Here is a 20,056-nt window from a genome sequence, read left to right on the forward strand (position 1 = left end):
CTGTATTGTTTTTACGATATCATCCTGACGAAGGGGCTGCGACCCCGAAACGTAGATGATGCTATATTAAAAGCACTTTACAAAGTCTCTCAGTGCCGCTTTCATGGATACATTGTGTATGGGAGGACGCACTCTCGTTTAAAGAAGGCACGGGAGTAGGTGTTACCACGCAGGGAAGCATCAGGAGTGCCGGGTCATTTCAGGTGTGTGTGTGTGTGTGTATATATGTGGACCCTGACGCACTTATGCTCACAGGGCTCAGAATATAGCAATAGGTGTGATACACTAAAGGAAAACACACAGCAGCTATATGGCACATTCGGTCACAAACACAATGCAGTAATAATGTACACAACAATAATACTGCACTGGACAGGCAAGTTACATATAAAAGTAGATATGTATATGCATAGAGATATTAACAATGCACAGTAGCACTGGATGTATATCACAGAATAATTGTACCAACTATTCTATCAGCAGCACACTTAGTTAAGAAAATAAGAATTTACTTACCGATAATTCTATTTCTCGGAGTCCGTAGTGGATGCTGGGGTTCCTGAAAGGACCATGGGGAATAGCGGCTCCGCAGGAGACAGGGCACAAAAAAGTAAAGCTTTACTAGGTCAGGTGGTGTGCACTGGCTCCTCCCCCTATGACCCTCCTCCAGACTCCAGTTAGGTACTGTGCCCGGACGAGCATACACAATAAGGGAGGCATTTTGAATCCCGGGTAAGACTCATACCAGCCACACCAATCACACCGTACAACTTGTGATCTAAACCCAGTTAACAGTATGACAACAGAAAGGGCCTCTTAAAGATGGCTCCTTAACAATAACCCGAATTAGTTAACAATAACTATGTACAAGTATTGCAGATAATCCGCACTTGGGATGGGCGCCCAGCATCCACTACGGACTCCGAGAAATAGAATTATCGGTAAGTAAATTCTTATTTTCTCTATCGTCCTAAGTGGATGCTGGGGTTCCTGAAAGGACCATGGGGATTATACCAAAGCTCCCAAACGGGCGGGAGAGTGCGGATGACTCTGCAGCACCGAATGAGAGAACTCCAGGTCCTCCTTTGCCAGGGTATCAAATTTGTAAAATTTTACAAACGTGTTCTCCCCCGACCACGTAGCTGCTCGGCAGAGTTGTAATGCCGAGACCCCTCGGGCAGCCGCCCAAGATGAGCCCACCTTCCTTGTGGAGTGGGCTTTTACAGTTTTAGGCTGTGGCAGGCCTGCCACAGAATGTGCAAGTTGAATTGTGTTACAAATCCAACGAGCAATCGACTGCTTAGAAGCAGGTGCGCCCAACTTGTTGGGTGCATACAATATAAACAGCGAGTCAGATTTTCTGACTCCAGCCGTCCTTGCAATGTATATTTTTAAGGCTCTGACAACGTCCAACAACTTGGAGTCCTCCAAGTCGCTAGTGGCCGCAGGCACCACAATAGGTTGGTTCAGATGAAATGCTGATACCACTTTAGGGAGAAAATGCGGACGAGTCCGCAGTTCTGCCCTATCCGAATGGAAGATTAGATAAGGACTTTTATAAGATAAAGCCGCCAATTCAGATACTCTCCTGGCAGAGGCCAGGGCTAGTAACATAGTCACTTTCAATGTGAGATATTTCAAATCCACCTTTTTCAATGGTTCAAACCAATGGGATTTGAGGAAATCTAAAACTACATTTAGATCCCACGGTGCCACCGGAGGCACCACAGGAGGCTGTATATGCAGTACTCCCTTGACAAAAGTCTGGACCTCAGGGACAGAGGCCAATTCTTTTTGGAAGAATATTGACAGGGCCGAAATTTGAACCTTAATGGATCCCAATTTGAGACCCATAGATAATCCTGATTGCAGGAAATGTAGGAAACGACCCAGTTGGAATTCCTCCGTCGGAACCCTCCGATCCTCGCACCACGCTACATATTTTCGCCAAATGCGGTGATAATGTTTCACGGTGACTTCCTTCCGTGCCTTAATCAAGGTAGGAATGACTTCTTCTGGAATGCCTTTCCCTTTTAGGATCTGGCGTTCAACCGCCATGCCGTCAAACGCAGCCGCGGTAAGTCTTGAAAAAGACAGGGACCCTGCTGTAGCAGGTCCCTTCTCAGAGGTAGAGGCCACGGTTCGTCCGTGAGCATCTCTTGAAGTTCCGGATACCAAGTCCTTCTCGGCCAATCCGGAACCACTAGTATTGTTCTTACTCTTCTTTGCCGTATGATCTTCAATACCTTTGGTATGAGCGGCAGAGGAGGAAACACATACACTGACTGGTACACCCAAGGAGTTACCAGTGCGTCCACAGCTATTGCCTGTGGATCTCTTGACCTGGCGCAATATTTGTCCAGTTTCTTGTTGAGGCGAGACGCCATCATGTCTACAATTGGTCTTTCCCAACGGTCTATTAACATGTTGAAGACTTCTGGATGTAGACCCCACTCTCCCGGATGAAGATCGTGTCTGCTGAGGAAGTCTGCTTCCCAGTTGTCCACGCCCGGGATGAACACTGCTGACAGTGCTATCACGTGATTCTCCGCCCAGCGAAGAATCTTGGCAGCTTCTGCCATTGCACTCCTGCTTCTTGTGCCGCCCTGCCTGTTTACATGGGCGACCGCCGTGATGTTGTCCGACTGAATCAACACCGGCTTTCCTTGCAGGAGAAGTTCCGCCTGGCTTAGAGCATTGTAGATTGCTCTTAGTTCCAGAATGTTTATGTGAAGAGACTTTTCCAGACTCGTCCATACTCCCTGGAAGTTTCTTCCTTGTGTGACTGCTCCCCAGCCTCTCAGGCTGGCGTCCGTGGTCACCAGGATCCAATCCTGAATGCCGAATCTGCGGCCTTCTAATAGGTGAGCCTTCTGCAACCACCACAGAAGTGACACCCTTGTCTTTGGTGACAGGGTTATTCGCAGGTGCATCTGCAGATGCGACCCTGACCATTTGTCCAACAGATCCCTTTGGAATATTCTTGCATGGAATCTGCCGAATGGAATTGCTTCGTAAGAAGCCACCATTTTTCCCAGGACTCTTGTGCATTGATGTACTGACACTTTTCCTGGTTTTAGGAGGTTCCTGACCAGATCGGATAACTCCTTGGCTTTTTCCTCTGGAAGGAAAACCTTTTTCTGAACCGTGTCCAGAATCATTCCTAGGAACAGCAGACGAGTTGTCGGGATTAAATGGGATTTTGGAATATTCAGAATCCACCCGTGTTGTCTTAGCACCTCTTGAGATAGTGCTAAAGCTGTCTCCAGCTGTTCTCTGGACCTTGCCCTTATTAGGAGATCGTCCAAGTATGGGATAACTAATACGCCTTTTCTTCGAAGAAGAATCATCATCTCGGCCATTACCTTGGTAAAGACCCGAGGCGCCGTGGACAATCCGAACGGCAGCGTCTGAAACTGATAGTGACAGTTTTGAACAATGAACCTGAGGTACCCCTGGTGTGCGGGGTAAATCGGAACGTGTAGATACGCATCCTTGATGTCCAAGGATACCATAAAGTCCCCTTCTTCCAGGTTCGCTATCACTGCTCTGAGTGACTCCATCTTGAACTTGAACTTTTTTATGTAGAGGTTCAAGGACTTCAGATTTAGAATAGGCCTTACCGAGCCATCCGGCTTCGGTACCACAAATAGAGTGGAATAATACCCCTTTCCTTGTTGTAATAGGGGTACTTTGACTATCACCTGCTGAGCGTACAGCTTGTGAATGGCTTCCAACACCCTCTCCCTTTCGGAAGAGACGGTTGGTAAGGCAGACTTCAGGAAACGATGAGGAGGATCCGTCTCTAATTCCAACCTGTACCCCTGAGATATTATCTGCAGGATCCAGGGGTCTACCTGCGAGTGAGCCCACTGCGCGCTGTAATTTTTGAGACGGCCCCCCACTGTCCCCGAGTCCGCTTGAGAGGCCCCAGCGTCATGCTGAGGTTTTTGCAGGAGCCGGGGAGGGCTTCTGTTCCTGGGAAGGAGCTGCCTGTTGGTGTCTCTTCCCTCTTCCTCTGCCTCGTGGCAGGTACGACAAGCCCTTTGCTCTCTTATTTTTGTAGGAGCGAAAAGGCTGCGGTTGAAAGGTCGGTGCCTTTCTCTGTTGGGGAGTGACTTGAGGTAAAAAAGTGGATTTCCCGGCAGTAGCCGTGGCCACCAAGTCTGATAGACCAACTCCAAATAACTCCTCCCCTTTATACGGCAAAACCTCCATGTGACGTTTTGAATCCGCATCGCCTGTCCACTGTCGTGTCCATAAGGCTCTTCTGGCTGAAATGGACATAGCACTCACCCGAGATGCCAGTGTGCAAATATCCCTCTGTGCATCACGCATATAGATAAATGCATCCTTTATTTGTTCTAACGACAGTAAAACATTGTCCCTATCTAGGGTATCAATATTTTCAATCAGGGATTCTGACCAAACTACTCCAGCACTGCACATCCAGGCAGTTGCTATAGCTGGTCGTAGTATAACACCTGCATGTGTGTATATATTCTTTTGAATAACTTCCATCTTTCTATCTGATGGATCCTTAAGTGCGGCCGTCTCAGGAGAGGGTAACGCCACTTGTTTGGATAAGCGTGTGAGCGCCTTGTCCACCTTAGGGGGTGTTTCCCAGCGCGCCCTAACCTCTGGCGGGAAAGGGTATAATGCCAATAACTTTTTTGAAATTATCAACTTTTTATCAGGAGCAACCCACGCTTCATCACACACGTCATTTAATTCTTCTGATTCAGGAAAAACTGTTTGTAGTTTTTTCACACCATACATAATACCCTGTTTTACGGTATCTGTAGTATCAGCTAAATGTAACGTCTCCTTCATTGCCAAAATCATATAACGTGTGGCCCTACTGGAAAATACGTTTGAATTTCTACCGTCGTCACTGGAATCAGTGCCCGTGTCTGGGTCTGTGTCGACCGACTGAGGCAAAGGGCGTTTTACAGCCCCTGACGGTGTTTGAGGCGCCTGGACAGGCATTAATTGATTGTCCGGCCGCCTCATGTCCTCAACTGACTGTTTAAGGGAAGATAAACCATCACGTAATTCCACAAATAAAGGCATCCATTCTGGTGTCGACCCCCTGGGGGGTGACATCTGCATATTTGGCAATTGCTCCGCCTCCACACCAATATCGTCCTCATACATGTCGACACCACGTACCGACACACACCGCAAACTCACAGGGAATGCTCTAATGAAGACAGGACCCACTAGCCCTTTTGGGGAGACAGAGGGAGAGTCTGCCAGCACACACCACAAAGCGCTATATATACAAGGGATATCCTTATATTAAGTGCTCCCTTATAGCTGCTTTAATATATATATATATATAGCCATTAATGTGCCCCCCCTCTCTGTTTTACCCTGTTTCTGTAGTGCAGTGCAGGGGAGAGACCTGGGAGCCGTTCTGACCAGCGGAGCTGTGACAGAAAATGGCGCCGTGTGCTGAGGAGATAGGCCCCGCCCCTTTTTCGGCGGGTTCTTCTCCCGCTATTTTTCCAGTCAGGCAGGGGTTAAATATCTCCATATAGCCCCTATGGGCTATATGTGAGGTATTTTTAGCCTTGTATAAGGTTTATATTTGCCTCTCAGAGCGCCCCCCCCCAGCGCTCTGCACCCTCAGTGACTGCCCAGTGAAGTGTGCTGAGAGGAAAATGGCGCACAGCTGCAGTGCTGTGCGCTACCTTATGAAGACTGAGGAGTCTTCAGCCGCCGGTTTCCGGACCTCTTCACGCTTCAGCATCTGCAAGGGGGTCGGCGGCGCGGCTCCGGGACCGGACTCCACGGCTGGGCCTGTGTTCGATCCCTCTGGAGCTAATGGTGTCCAGTAGCCAAGCAGCAAATCCACTCTGCATGCAGGTGAGTTTACTACTTTCCCCCTAAGTCCCACGTTGCAGTGATCCTGTTGCCAGCAGGACTCACTGTAAAGAAAAAAACCTAAACTAAACTTTCTCTAAGCAGCTCTTTAGGAGAGCCACCTAGATTGCACCCTTCTCGTTCGGGCACAAAATCTAACTGGAGTCTGGAGGAGGGTCATAGGGGGAGGAGCCAGTGCACACCACCTGACCTAGTAAAGCTTTACTTTTTTGTGCCCTGTCTCCTGCGGAGCCGCTATTCCCCATGGTCCTTTCAGGAACCCCAGCATCCACTTAGGACGATAGAGAAATAACAGTCAACATGACAGGTAGAATACTCAAGTGTCCTGTATAAGAACGGCGCTGGAACATGCGACTATTCAGAGGAGACAGCCCCCAGCAATCCCATAGAGAGCAGCCCTTCAGTAAAAAATGGCGCCAGGACTCAGCAGGGAGTGAGGGGAAAGTGAAAGCAGCTCCAGGGCGGGAGCATCTGCAGGAGATGGCGCCCAGAGCTGGGGGGAGGGGCTACAGGCAGCACTCTATCCCCACAATGCTGGACTTCACCACCGGTACTATATGGAGCCTGTAAAATTTATGCCTGCGCTCCGTGATTGCCCTGGTGGATATAGTGGGGTCCCTGAGCAGTACAGTGTCTACGCCAGCCGCGCGATCCGTCTCCCATGGACAGCGCGTGAATCGCGATTCACCCGGCGGGTCCCACCTGGGGGACCCTCTTACCTCCTCCCCAAGTCCTGCAGCCAAGCGATCCTGGAGGTGAGCAGCGGCGGTGTGCCCAAGTACCGATGCGTCTCCGCTGTAATTACCCAGGAACCAGGCCGCGAGAGTATACAGCGACGCATAGGGGAGGTGATGGAGCCGCAGCATGGCATGTCCCCTGGACATAAAAGTGCTGCGGCTCAGTCTTCTAATAAAAGTTTTTTTCAATTTTTTTCTTCACCCCACCTGCTAGTGACCTGCTATGCAGGCATCAACTTTAAAACTGAGCTCCTGTGCACGGAGGAAGGTTATTTAGAGGAGGCGGAGCAGTGCATCCTGGGAACAGTCAAAGCTTTTAGCCTTTTGGTGCTTCAGATCAAGATCCAACTCTACACCCCGATGTTATTCCCTGTGGAATACCAGCGCACCCCGCTGCAGAAATATATGTGATGCCGGCGGGCGCAACGCGTCGTTTTGAAACCACACATAGCGCCCTCCATGCTGTATAGAATTCCCTGCTAAGCTCCCAATCAAATAAAATGTGCCGCAATAGTCTCCTGATTGCATTGAAAATACATCATACAACATGAAGGTTTTGTGGTAGATCATGGCATAATGAACACAAACAAAATTAACAGTAACATCATACTGTTCCATAGCTCACTATTCCGTTTCATGCGTAAATGGACTATGACAATCGTTACATACAAAAATAAATAAATACATAAAAATAAAAAAGCAGAAGTAAAATCAATGAACTTCCTGTCACCATACACTCATACTTTTAAACAATTGCACCTGTAGGTCAGTGGTTAAGTTAAGACTCATAGGGCGATAATCAAATGTTTCTGCTTCCTCCCGCACCCACCTGCCGGCAGATATTCAACTGTTTCTGCCGACTGGTGCGATTACATAATTTCAGCTCGCTACTCCCGGGGGTGGCGAGCTGAAATGCGCAAAAAGTGACCTGTTTGGCCAACCAAACGGGACTTGTCGCGATTGCACCCATTACTTTTTGTCGGGTTTAATCGCTTTATGCAGCTAAACCAGATTACTATGGGCGCAATAACGGGGGTCAATTGAATATTGGTCCACGATTTTCAGTAACTTTAGACAGGACATCGGGCACGATATAAGAATTGAATACAGCCCATAGTGATCACATTTACATGTCCCAGAATATACAGCATGCTAGGATGGTGGAAAGCTCAGTGCCACGACTGCAGGCAGTGTCAGGTCCAAATGGCAGCGGCAGACACACAATGTAGCAGCATCCACTGTCATCCTCTGGCAAGCCATGTGTTCGCAGCCTCTCTCTCTTCCCCAGCATCACAATCACCCACCCTCTCACCACTTGTCTGTATGGAATGGACAATGTAATAGTATGATGTAAAGTATTGTATTTGTATCCGCTTTATAACTGTAAAAATGATAGTAAGGCATCAGGTCCGACATGTCGCTGTCCACCGTGTTAGCCGTATGACTATCAATGTAATCACGTCTCCCTCTGTACACAGTATACCAATGGATGGAAACCACAGATTTATAGCCATGTAGGAATGCAGTACCAGCTTGGATGGCCTTAAGGCACCTGAATGGTTGCTTGTGTTACATGACAAATACAATATTTTGGGTACTGGCATATTATTTTTGCAAAGAATAAATAAGATTTTACTTACCGATAAATCTATTTCTCGTAGTCCGTAGTGGATGCTGGGGACTCCGTCAGGACCATGGGGAATAGCGGGCTCCGCAGGAGACAGGGCACATCTAAAAAGCCTTTTAGGTCACATGGTGTGTACTGGCTCCTCCCCCTATGACCCTCCTCCAAGCCTCAGTTAGGTACTGTGCCCGGACGAGCGTACACAATAAGGAAGGATCTTGAATCCCGGGTAAGACTCATACCAGCCACCCCAATCACACCGTACAACTTGTGATCTGAACCCAGTTAACAGTATGATAACAAAACGAAGTAGCCTCTAAAAAGATGGCTCACAACAATAGTAATAACCCGATTTTTGTAACAATAACTATGTACAAACATTGCAGACAATCCGCACTTGGGATGGGCGCCCAGCATCCACTACGGACTACGAGAAATAGATTTATCGGTAAGTAAAATCTTATTTTCTCTGACGTCCTAGTGGATGCTGGGGACTCCGTCAGGACCATGGGGATTATACCAAAGCTTCCAAACGGGCGGGAGAGTGCGGATGACTCTGCAGCACCGAATGAGAGAACTCCAGGTCCTCCTTAGCCAGAGTATCAAATTTGTAAAATTTTACAAACGTGTTCTCCCCTGACCACGTAGCTGCTCGGCAAAGTTGTAATGCCGAGACCCCTCGGGCAGCCGCCCAGGATGAGCCCACTTTCCTTGAGGAGTGGGCCTTTACAGATTTAGGCTGTGGCAGGCCTGCCACAGAATGTGCAAGTTGGATTGTGCTACATATCCAACGTGCAATCGTCTGTTTAGACGCAGGAGCACCCATCTTGTTGGGTGCATACAATATAAACAACGAGTCAGATTTTCTGACTCCAGCTGTCCTTGAAATATATATTTTCAATGCTCTGACAACGTCCAGTAACTTGGAGTCCTCCAAGTCGCTAGTCGCCGCAGGCACCACAATAGGCTGGTTCAAGTGAAAAGCCGAAACCACCTCAGGGAGAAATTGAGGACGTGTCCGCAATTCTGTCCTGTCCGAATGGAAAATCAGATATGGGCTTTTGTACGACAAAGCCGCCAATTCTGAAACTCTCCTGGCTGAAGCCAGGGCCAATAGCATGGTTACCTTCCATGTAAGGTATTTTAAATCTACCGATTTTAAAGGCTCAAACCAATGAGATTTGAGAAAATTTAGAACCACGTTCAAATCCCACGGTGCCACTGGAGGCACTATTGGGGGTTGTATATGTAGTACACCTTTTACAAAAGTCTGTACTTCAGGCACTGACGCCAATTCTTTCTGGAAGAAAATTGATAAGGCCGAAATTTGAACTTTAATGGACCCCAATTTTAGGTCCATAGACAATCCTGCTTGCAGGAAATGTAAGAATCGACCCAATTGAAATTCTTCCGTTGGAGCCTTCTTGGCCTCACACCACGCAACATATTTTCTCCAAATACGGTGATAATGTTGTGCGGTCACATCTTTCCTGGCTTTAATTAAAGTCGGAATAACTTCCTCAGGAATGCCCTTTTCTTTTAGAATCCGGCGTTCAACCGCCATGCCGTCAAACGCAGTCGCGGTAAGTCTTGGAACATACAAGGTCCCTGTTGAAGCAGGTCCCTTCTTAGAGGTAGAGGTCACGGATCCTCCGTGAGCATCTCTTGAAGTTCTGGATACCAAGTTCTTCTTGGCCAGTCCGGAGCTACCAGTATTGTTCTTACTCCTCTTTTCCGTATAATTCTCAGTACCTTTGGTATGAGAGGCAGAGGAGGGAACACATATACTGACTGGTACACCCATGGTGTTACCAGAGCGTCCACAGCTATTGCCTGTGGGTCTCTTGACCTGGCGCAATACCTGTCCAACTTTTTGTTGAGGCGAGACGCCATCATGTCCACCTTTGGTTTTTCCCAACGGTTCACCATCATGTTGAAAACTTCTGGATGAAGTCCCCACTCTCCCGGGTGAAGGTCGTGTCTGCTGAGGAAGTCTGCTTCCCAGTTGTCCACTCCCGGGATGAACACTGCTGACAGTGCTACGACATGATTCTCCGCCCAGCGCAGAATCCGTGCAGTTTCCGTCATTGCACTTCTGCTTCTCGTGCCGCCTTGTCGGTTGACGTGGGCGACTGCCGTGATGTTGTCGGACTGGATCAGCACCGGCTGATCCTGAAGCAGAGGTCTTGCTTGGCTTAGGGCATTGTATATCGCTCTTAGCTCCAGTATATTTATGTGAAGAGACTTTTCCAGGTTTGACCACACACCCTGGAAGTTTCTTCCCTTTGTGACTGCTCCCCAACCTCGTAGGCTGGCATCCGTAGTCACCAGGACCCAGTCCTGTATGGAATCTGCCGAAAGGAATCGCTTCGTACGAAGCCACCATTTTTCCCAGGACTCTCGTGCATTGATGTACTGACACAGTTCCTGGTTTTAGGAGGTTCCTGACAAGTTCGGATAGCTCCTTTGCCTTCTCCTCTGGGAGAAATACCTTTTTCTGAACCGTGTCCAGAATCATGCCCAAAAACAACAGATGTGTTGTCGGAGTCAATTGAGATTTTGGAAGATTTAGAATCCACCCATGTTGCCGAAGCACTACTTGTGATAGTGCCACACTGGCTTCCAGCTGTTCTCTGGACTTTGCCCTTATTAGGAGATCGTCCAAGTACGGGATAATTAATACGCCTTTTCTTCGTAGAAGAACCATCATTTCGGTCATTACCTTGGTAAAGACCCGAGGAGCCGTGGACAAACCAAACGGCAGCGTTTGAAACTGATAATGACAGTCTTGTATCACGAACCTGAGATACCCTTGGTGTGAAGGGTAAATTGGGACATGTAGATAAGCATCTTTTATGTCCAAGGACACCATGAAGTCCCCCTCTTCCAGGTTTGCTATCACTGCTCTGAGTGACTCCATCTTGAACTTGAATTTCTGTATATACAGGTTCAAGGATTTCAGATTTAGAATAGGTCTTACCGAACCGTCCGGTTTCGGTACCACAAATAGTGTGGAATAATACCCCTTTCCCTGTTGTAGGAGGGGTACCTTGACTATCACCTGCTGAGAATACAGCTTGTGAATGGCTTCCAAAACCAACGTCCTTTCTGAGGGAGACGTTGGTAAAGCAGACTTTAGGAACCGGCGAGGAGGAGACCTTTCGAACTCCAGCATGTACCCCTGAGATATTATCTGCAGGACCCACGGGTCTACTTGTGAGTGATCCCATTGATTGCTGAAATTTTTGAGCCGACCCCCCACCGTTCCTAAGTCCACTTGTACAGCCCCAGCGTCATGCTGATGGCTTTGTAGAAACCGGGGCGGGCTTCTGTTCCTGGGTAGGGGCTGCTTGCTGCCCTTTCTTACCCTTTCCTCTGCCTCGCGGCAGATAAGACTGTCCTTTTGGTCGCTTTTTATAGGAGCGAAAGGACTGCGGCTGAAAAGACGGTGTCTTTTTCTGTTGGGAAGGAGTCTGAGGTAAAAAAGTGGATTTGCCGGCAGTTGCCGTGGCCACCAAGTCCGAAAGACCGACCCCAAACAATTCCTCTCCCTTGTATGGCAATACTTCCATATGCCTCTTGGAATCCGCATCACCTGACCACTGTCGCGTCCATAAACTTCTTCTGGCAGATATGGACATTGCGCTTACTCTTGATGCTAGAGTACAAACATCTCTCTGAGCATCTCGCATATAAAGAAAAGCATCCTTTAATTGCTCTAGAGTCAATAAAATACTGTCCCTATCCAGGGTATCAATATTTTCAGTCAGAGAATCCAACCACACTACCCCAGCACTGCACATCCAGGCTGAGGCTATTGCCGGTCGCAGTATAACACCAGTATGCGTGTATATACTCTTCAGTGTAGTTTCCAGCCTCCTATCTGCTGGATCCTTGAGGGCGGCCGTATCAGGAGACGGCAACGCCACTTGCTTTGATAAACGTGTGAGCGCCTTATCCACCCTAGGGGGTGTTTCCCAGCGCGCCCTAACCTCTGGTGGGAAAGGGTATAATGCCAATAACTTCTTTGAAATTGGCAATTTTCTATCGGGGGTAACCCACGCTTCATCACACACATCATTCAATTCCTCTGATTCTGGGAAAAATACAGGCAGTTTTTTAACCCCCCACATAATACCCCTTTTTGAGGTACCAGTAGTATCAGAGAGCTGCAAAGCCTCCTTCATTGCCGTGATCATATAACGTGTGGCCCTATTGGAAAATACGTTTACTTCCTCACCGTCGACACTAGATTCATCTGTGTCGGTACCCGTGTCGACTGACTGAGGTAAGGGACGTTTTACAGCCCCTGACGGTGTCTGAGATGCCTGAACCGGTACTAACTGGTTTGCCGGGCGTCTCATTTCGTCAACTGACTTTTGTAATGTACTGACATTATCACGTAATTCCATAACCAAAGCCATCCATTCCGGTGTCGACTCCCTAGGGGGTGACATTACCATCATCGGCAATTGCTCTGCCTCCACACCAACTTTGTCCTCATACATGTCGACACACACGTACCGACACACACAGCAGCCACACAGTGAATGCTCTATTGAAGACAGGACCCTCCTAGCCCTTTGGGGAGACAGAGGGAGAGTTTGCCAGCACACACCAAAAGCGCTATACTGTATATAACAACCCTAGAAGGTGTTGTTTCTATATATGCGCTCTCAATATATAATTATATCGCCAATTTATGCCCCCCCTCTCTTTGTTACCCTGTTTCTGTAGTGCAGTGCAGGGGAGAGTCGTGGGAGCCTTCCTCACCAGCGGAGCCGTGCAGGAAAATGGCGCCGAGTGCTGAGGAGAATAAGCTCCGCCCCTTTTTCGGCGGCTTTTCTCCCGGTTTTTCTAATAAACTGGCCTGGGTTAAATACATACATATAGCCTTAATGGCTATATGTGATGTATTTATTTGCCTCTAAGGTACTCTATATTGCTGCCCAGGGCGCCCCCAGCAGCGCCCTGCACCCTCCGTGACCGAGATCCGTGAGCCGTGTAGCAACAATGGCGCACAGCTGCAGTGCTGTGCGCTACCTCTATGAAGACTGAAGTCTTCTGCCGCCTGTTTCCGGACCTCCGTTCTGCCGTTCTTCAGCGTCTGTAAGGGGGATCGGCGGCGCGGCTCCGGGACGAACCCCAGGCTGACCTGTGTTCCGACTCCCTCTGGAGCTCAGTGTCCAGTAGCCTAAGACTTCAATCCTCCTGCAGGCAGGTGAGTTGCAAGTCTCTCCCCTAAGTCCCTCGTTGCAGTGCTCCTGTCGCCAGCAGGAGACACTGATTAGAAACCTAAAAAAAAACTTTTCTAACTAGCTCTTTAAGAGAGCCACCTAGATTGCACCCTCTCGGACGGGCACAAAAACCTAACTGAGGCTTGGAGGAGGGTCATAGGGGGAGGAGCCAGTACACACCATGTGACCTAAAAGGCTTTTTAGATGTGCCCTGTCTCCTGCGGAGCCCGCTATTCCCCATGGTCCTGACGGAGTCCCCAGCATCCACTAGGACGTTAGAGAAAAAAGAGATAATCACTGTTCTATAGAATACCACCATTCCATGCAAGATGGACTCAAAACAGATATATTGTTCTTGTGGGACCAGAAACAGCAAAGCAGGACCCCAATTTGTTTAAATGATTGGTCCCTGGATACACAGAATTGTCATCTGCAATCACTGATCAATACAATAGACACGCTTAAATGCCGATTTTAATCCAGCGTCATCTCCATGTAATCATACACAAGTAGCTTTGCCAGCCTGTGGACTGGGTACCAACATTAATAGTAAACAATTCTGCACATGTATGTGTAGTTTTTTTTTTATTATGTTTAACCAATTTACTAGATTAGCAATGGAGAACAAAGGGTCATTTTACCAATACTTCTAGTTATTTCACCAGCCATGTAAAAGTTTTTTCTGTATTTTGATTTTTGACATATATATATTTTTTTTTTCAAAACTTCGCCATCCTGATAACACTGTGCAATCAAATGCTTTGAACAAGTACAAGAAAGAACGCCACATACCTGCATCAAACACAGATTATGAAACTATAAACACTATTTGAGGGCAGAATATAAACAGATCTATTGTGCCCTTAATTTAATGAAAAATATTTTAGCACTAACTTCAGTATTGGTACAAGTATAAGATTAGGGCTGTATGGCGCGGTATTTAATTGTTTTTGGTTATCAGTAAGTAACGAGTGCCCGATGGAAGCTATTCAATTGCTCTGCCATTGGGCACAAGTGCCACGGACACCAATTATTTCTGCTTGCAACCTCCTGAGGTGATGAGCAGATTACTGTGAAAAAGTCGGATATTCGGGCTCAGCCACTTTATGCGTTTACTAAATCAGGTGTATTTGAAAGCGACCAGTAATGGGCACCTGCAGAGCAACTGAATTTGAACCACTTCCATCAGGCAGACGCTATAGGTCCATTCCCGCGAAGTCGACCAGATCCATTAAAAGCTTCTTCCCACTAGCTGTCCACCAGCTGAACAATATATAAAAAATAAGAATTTACTCACCGGTAATTCTATTTCTCGTAGTCCGTAGTGGATGCTGGGAACTCCGTAAGGACCATGGGGAATAGCGGGCTCCGAAGGAGGCTGGGCACTCTAGAAAGATCTTAGACTACCTGGTGTGCACTGGCTCCTCCCACTATGACCCTCCTCCAAGCCTCAGTTAGGTACTGTGCCCGGACGAGCGTACACAATAAGGAAGGATTTTGAATCCCGGGTAAGACTCATACCAGCCACACCAATCACACCGTACAACTCGTGATATGAAACACAGTTAACAGTATGAAACAATAGAGCCTCTCAACAGATGGCTCAACAATAACCCGATTTAGTTAACAATAACTATGTACAAGTAATGCAGATAAACCGCACTTGGGATGGGCGCCCAGCATCCACTACGGACTACGAGAAATAGAATTACCGGTGAGTAAATTCTTATTTTCTCTAACGTCCTAGTGGATGCTGGGAACTCCGTAAGGACCATGGGGATTATACCAAAGCTCCCAAACGGGCGGGAGAGTGCGGATGACTCTGCAGCACCGAATGAGAGAACTCCAGGTCCTCCTCAGCCAGGGTATCAAATTTGTAGAATTTTGCAAACGTGTTTGCCCCTGACCAAGTAGCTGCTCGGCAAAGTTGTAAAGCCGAGACCCCTCGGGCAGCCGCCCAAGATGAGCCCACCTTCCTTGTGGAATGGGCATTGACAGATTTTGGCTGTGGCAGGCCTGCCACAGTATGTGCAAGCTGAATTGTACTACAAATCCAACGAGCAATAGTCTGCTTAGAAGCAGGAGCACCCAGCTTGTTGGGTGCATATAGGATAAACAGCGAGTCAGATTTTCTGACTCCAGCCGTCCTGGAAACATATTTTCAGGGCCCTGACAACGTCTAGCAACTTGGAGTCCTCCAAATCCTTAGTAGCCGCAGGCACCACAATAGACTGGTTCAGGTGAAACGCTGACACCACCTTAGGGAGAAACTGGGGACGAGTCCTCAATTCTGCCCTATCCATATGGAAAATCAAATAAGGGCTTTTACAAGACAAAGCCGCCAATTCTGATACTCGCCTGGCAGAAGCCAAGGCCAATAACATAACCACCTTCCATGTGAGATATTTCAGATCCACGGTTTTTAGTGGTTCAAACCAAAGTGATTTTAAGAAAACTCAACACCACGTTGAGATCCCAAGGTGCCACAGGAGGCACAAACGGGGGCTGACTATGCAGCACTCCTTTTATAAATGTCTGAACTTCAGGTACTGAAGCTAGTTCTTTTTTGAAAGAAAATCGACAGAGCCGAGATCTGTACCTTAATGGAACCCAATTTAAGGCCCATAGTCACTCCTGCTTGCAGGAAATGCAGAAATCGACCTAGTTGAAATTCCTCTGTTGGGGCCCTTTCGGCCTCACACCATGCAACATATTTTCGCCATATGCGGTGATAATGAGTTGCTGTAACCTCTTTCCTGGCTTTAGTAAGCGTAGGAATTACTTCCTCCGGAATACCCTTTTCCTTCAGGATCCGGCGTTCAACCGCCATGCCGTCAAACGCAGCCGCGGTAAGTCTTGGAACAGACAGGGCCCCTGCTGCCGCAGGTCCTGACTGAGTGGCAGAGGCCATGGGTCCTCTGATATAAATTCTTGAAGTTCTGGGTACCAAGCTCTTCTTGGCCATCCACGAGTATCGTTCTTACTCCTCGCCTTCTTATTATTCTCAGTACCTTTGGTATGAGAGGCAGAGGGGAGAACACCTAAACCGACTGGTACACCCACGGTGTTACCAGAGCGTCCATAGCTATCGCCTGAGGGTCCCTTGACCTGGAGCAATATCTTTTATAGCTTTTTGTTAAGGCGGGACGCCATCATGTCCACCTGTGGCCTTTCCCAATGGTGTACAATCCTATTGGAAGACTTCTGGAGGAAGTCCCCATTTTCCCGGGTGGAGGTCGTGTCTGTTGAGAAGATCTGCTTCCCAGTTGTCCACTCCGGGAATGAACACTGCTGACAGTGCTAACACATGATTTTCCGCCTATCGGAGAATCCTTGTGGCTTCTGCCATCGCCATCCTGCTTCTTGTGCCGCCCCGTTGATTACATGGGCGACTGCCGTGATGTTGTCTGATTGGATCAGTACCGGCTGGTTTTGAAGCAGAGGCCTTGCTGGCCTCAGGGCATTGTAAATGGCCCTCAGATCCAGAATATTTATGTGTAGGGAAATAACCTGACTTGACCAAAGTCCCTGGAAGTTTCTTCCCTATGTGACTGCCCCCCAGCCTCAAAGGCTGGAATCCATGGTCACTAGGACCTAGTCCTGTATGCCGAACCTGCGGCCCTCTTGAAGATGGGCACTCTGCAGCCACCACAGTAGAGATACCCTGGTCCTTGGAGACAGGGTTATCAGCCTATGCATCGGAAGATGCGATCCGGACCACTTGTCCAACAGGTCCCTCTGAAAAGTTCTTGTATGGAACCTGCCTAATGGGATTGCTTCGTAAGAAGCTACCATTTTTCCCAGGACTCGCGTGCAATGATGCACCGCTACCTATTTTGGTTTCAGGAGGTCTCTGACTAGAGATGACAACTCCTTGGCTTTCTCCTCCGGGAGAAACACTATTTCTGGTTTATGTCCAGAACCATCCCCAGGAACAGTAGACGTGTCATAGGAACCAGCTGTGACTTTGGACTGTTTAGAATCCACCTATGCTGTTGTAGCACTTTCCAAAATAGTGCTACCCCGACTACCAACTGCTCCTTGGACCTCGCCCTTATAACGAGATTGTCCAATTACGGGATAATTACAACTCCCTTTTTTTTTTTGAAGGAGTATCATCATTTCGGCCATTACCTTGATAAAACACCCTCGGTGCCATGTACATTCCAAACGGCAGTGTCTGGACTTGGTAATGGTAATCCTGTACCACAAATCTGAGGTACTCCTGGCGAGGATGGTAAATGGGGACATGCAGGAAAGCATCCTTGATGTCCCGGGATACCATGTAATCCCCCTCGTCCAGGCTTGCAATAACCGCCCTGAGCGATTCCATCTTGAACTTGAATTTTTTTATGTTCAAGGATTTTAAATATAAAATGGGTCACACCGAACCATGCGGTTTCGGTACCCCAACCCGTGTGGAATAGTAACCCCGTCCTTGTTGAAGTAGGGGCACCTTGAGTATTACCTGCTGGGAATACCGCTTATTAATTGCCTCTAGCACAGCCTCCCTGCTTGAGGGAGTTGTCAGCAAGGCATATTTTAGGAAACGGCTGGGGGGAGACTTCTCTAATTCCAGCTTGTACCCCTGAAATTACTACTTGGAAGAAACAGGGATCCACCTGTGAGCGAGCCCACTAATTGCTGAAATTTTTGAGGCGGCCCCCCACCGTACCTGGCTACACCTGTGGAGCACCCGCGTCATGGTGTGTACTCACAGGAGGCGGGGGAAGAATCTTGATTCTGGGAACAGGCTGACTGGTGCAGCTTTTTCCCTCTACCCTTGTCTCTGTACAGAAAGGAAGCGCCATTTGACCCGCTTGCTTTTCTGAAGCCGAAAGGACTGTACCTTTTTCTGTGAGGAAACCTGAGGTAAAATTATTTCTTCCCAGCAGTTGCTGTGGATACGAGGTCCCAGAGACCATCCCCAAATAATTCCTCACTCTTATAAGGCTCTCTATGCGCTTTTTAAGTCCGCATCACCTGTCCAGTGACAGGTCTCTAATACCCTCCTGACAGAATGGACATTACATTTATTTTGGATGCCAGCCGGCAAAATATCCCTCTGTGCATCTCCCATATATAAGACAACGTCTTTAATATGTTTTTATGTTTGCCAACTATTATCCCTGTTTGACAGGGTCACCAACCACGCTGCAGCAGCACTATCTGCAGGTCTCAGTCTAGTACCTGAGTGTGTAAATACAGACTTCAGGATAGCCTCCTGTTTTTTTTATCAACAGGTACCTATTAAAGTGGCCGTATCCTAAGACGGCAGTGCCACCTTTTTTGACAAACGTGTGAGCGCCTTATCCACCCTAGGGGATATCTCCCAGCGTAACTTATCCTCCTGGCGGGAAAGGGTACGCCATCAGTAACTTTTTATAAATTACCAGTTTCTTAACGGGGGAACCCACGCTTTTCACACACTTCATTTATTCATCTGATGGGGGAACAAAACACTGCCTGTTTTTTCTCCCCAAACCTAAAACCCATTTATAGAGGTTAAAGTCAGAAATGTATAACACATTTTTTATTGCCGGGATCAAGTCACGGATTGGATTGTGTATATGTCTCCACCTTGTCGACACTGGAGTCAGACTCCGTGTCGACATCTGTGTCTGCCATCTGAGAGAGCGGGCGTTTTTGAGCCCCTGATGGCCTTTGAGACGCCTGGGCAGGCGCGGGCTGCGAAGCCGGCTGTCCCACAGCTGTTACGTCATCCACCCTTTTATGTAAGGAGTTGACACTGTCGGTTAATACCTTTTACCTCTCTATCCACTCTGGTGTCGGCCCCACAGGGGGCGACATCACATATATCGGCCTCTGTTCCGTCACCATATAAGCCTCCTCATTCAACATGTCGACACAGCCGTACCGACACACCGCAGACACACAGGGAATGCTCTAAACGAGGACAGGACCCACAAAAGCCCTTTTGGGGGGACAGAGTGAGAGTATGCCAGCACACACCAGAGCGCTATATACTGCAGGGACTAACTGAGTTATGTCCCCTATAGCTTTATATCTATATATATATAATGTATACTGCGCCTAAATTTAGTGCCCCCTCTCTCTTTTTTTAACCCTTGTAGACTGCAGGGGAGAGCCAGGGAGCTTCCCTCCAACGGAGCTGTGAGGGAAAATGGCGCCAGTGTGCTGAGGAGATAGGCTCCGCCCCTTTTTCGCGGCCTATTCTCCCGTTTTTTATGGACTTCTGGCAGGGGTATTTACCTCATATATAGCCCCTGGGGCTATATATTGAGGTATTTTTGCCAGCCAAGGTGTTTTTATTGCTGCCTCAGGGCGCCCCCCCCCAGCGCCCTGCACCCTCAGTGACCGGAGTATGAAGTGTGTGAGAGGAGCAATGGCGCACAGCTGCAGTGCTGTGCGCTACCTTGGTGAAGACTGATGTCTTCATGCCGCCGATTTTCCGGACCATCTTCTTGCTTCTGGCTCTGTAAGGGGGACGGCGGCGCGGCTCCGGGACCGAACATCAAGGCTGGGCCTGCGGTCGATCCCTCTGGAGCTAATGGTGTCCAGTAGCCTAAGAAGCCCAATCCGGCTGC

General features: G+C 48.2%; 1 protein-coding gene across 2 annotated transcripts in view; it reads right to left on the reverse strand.

Moving 5' to 3' along the window:
* Positions 1 to 20,056, reverse strand: part of TICRR (TOPBP1 interacting checkpoint and replication regulator) — a 143,708-nt gene that overhangs the window by 120,123 nt on the left and 3,529 nt on the right. The gene's annotated exons all lie outside the window — the stretch shown is intronic.

Source organism: Pseudophryne corroboree, chromosome 6 (genome assembly GCF_028390025.1).
Source record: "Pseudophryne corroboree isolate aPseCor3 chromosome 6, aPseCor3.hap2, whole genome shotgun sequence".
NCBI classification, from domain to species: domain Eukaryota; kingdom Metazoa; phylum Chordata; class Amphibia; order Anura; family Myobatrachidae; genus Pseudophryne; species Pseudophryne corroboree.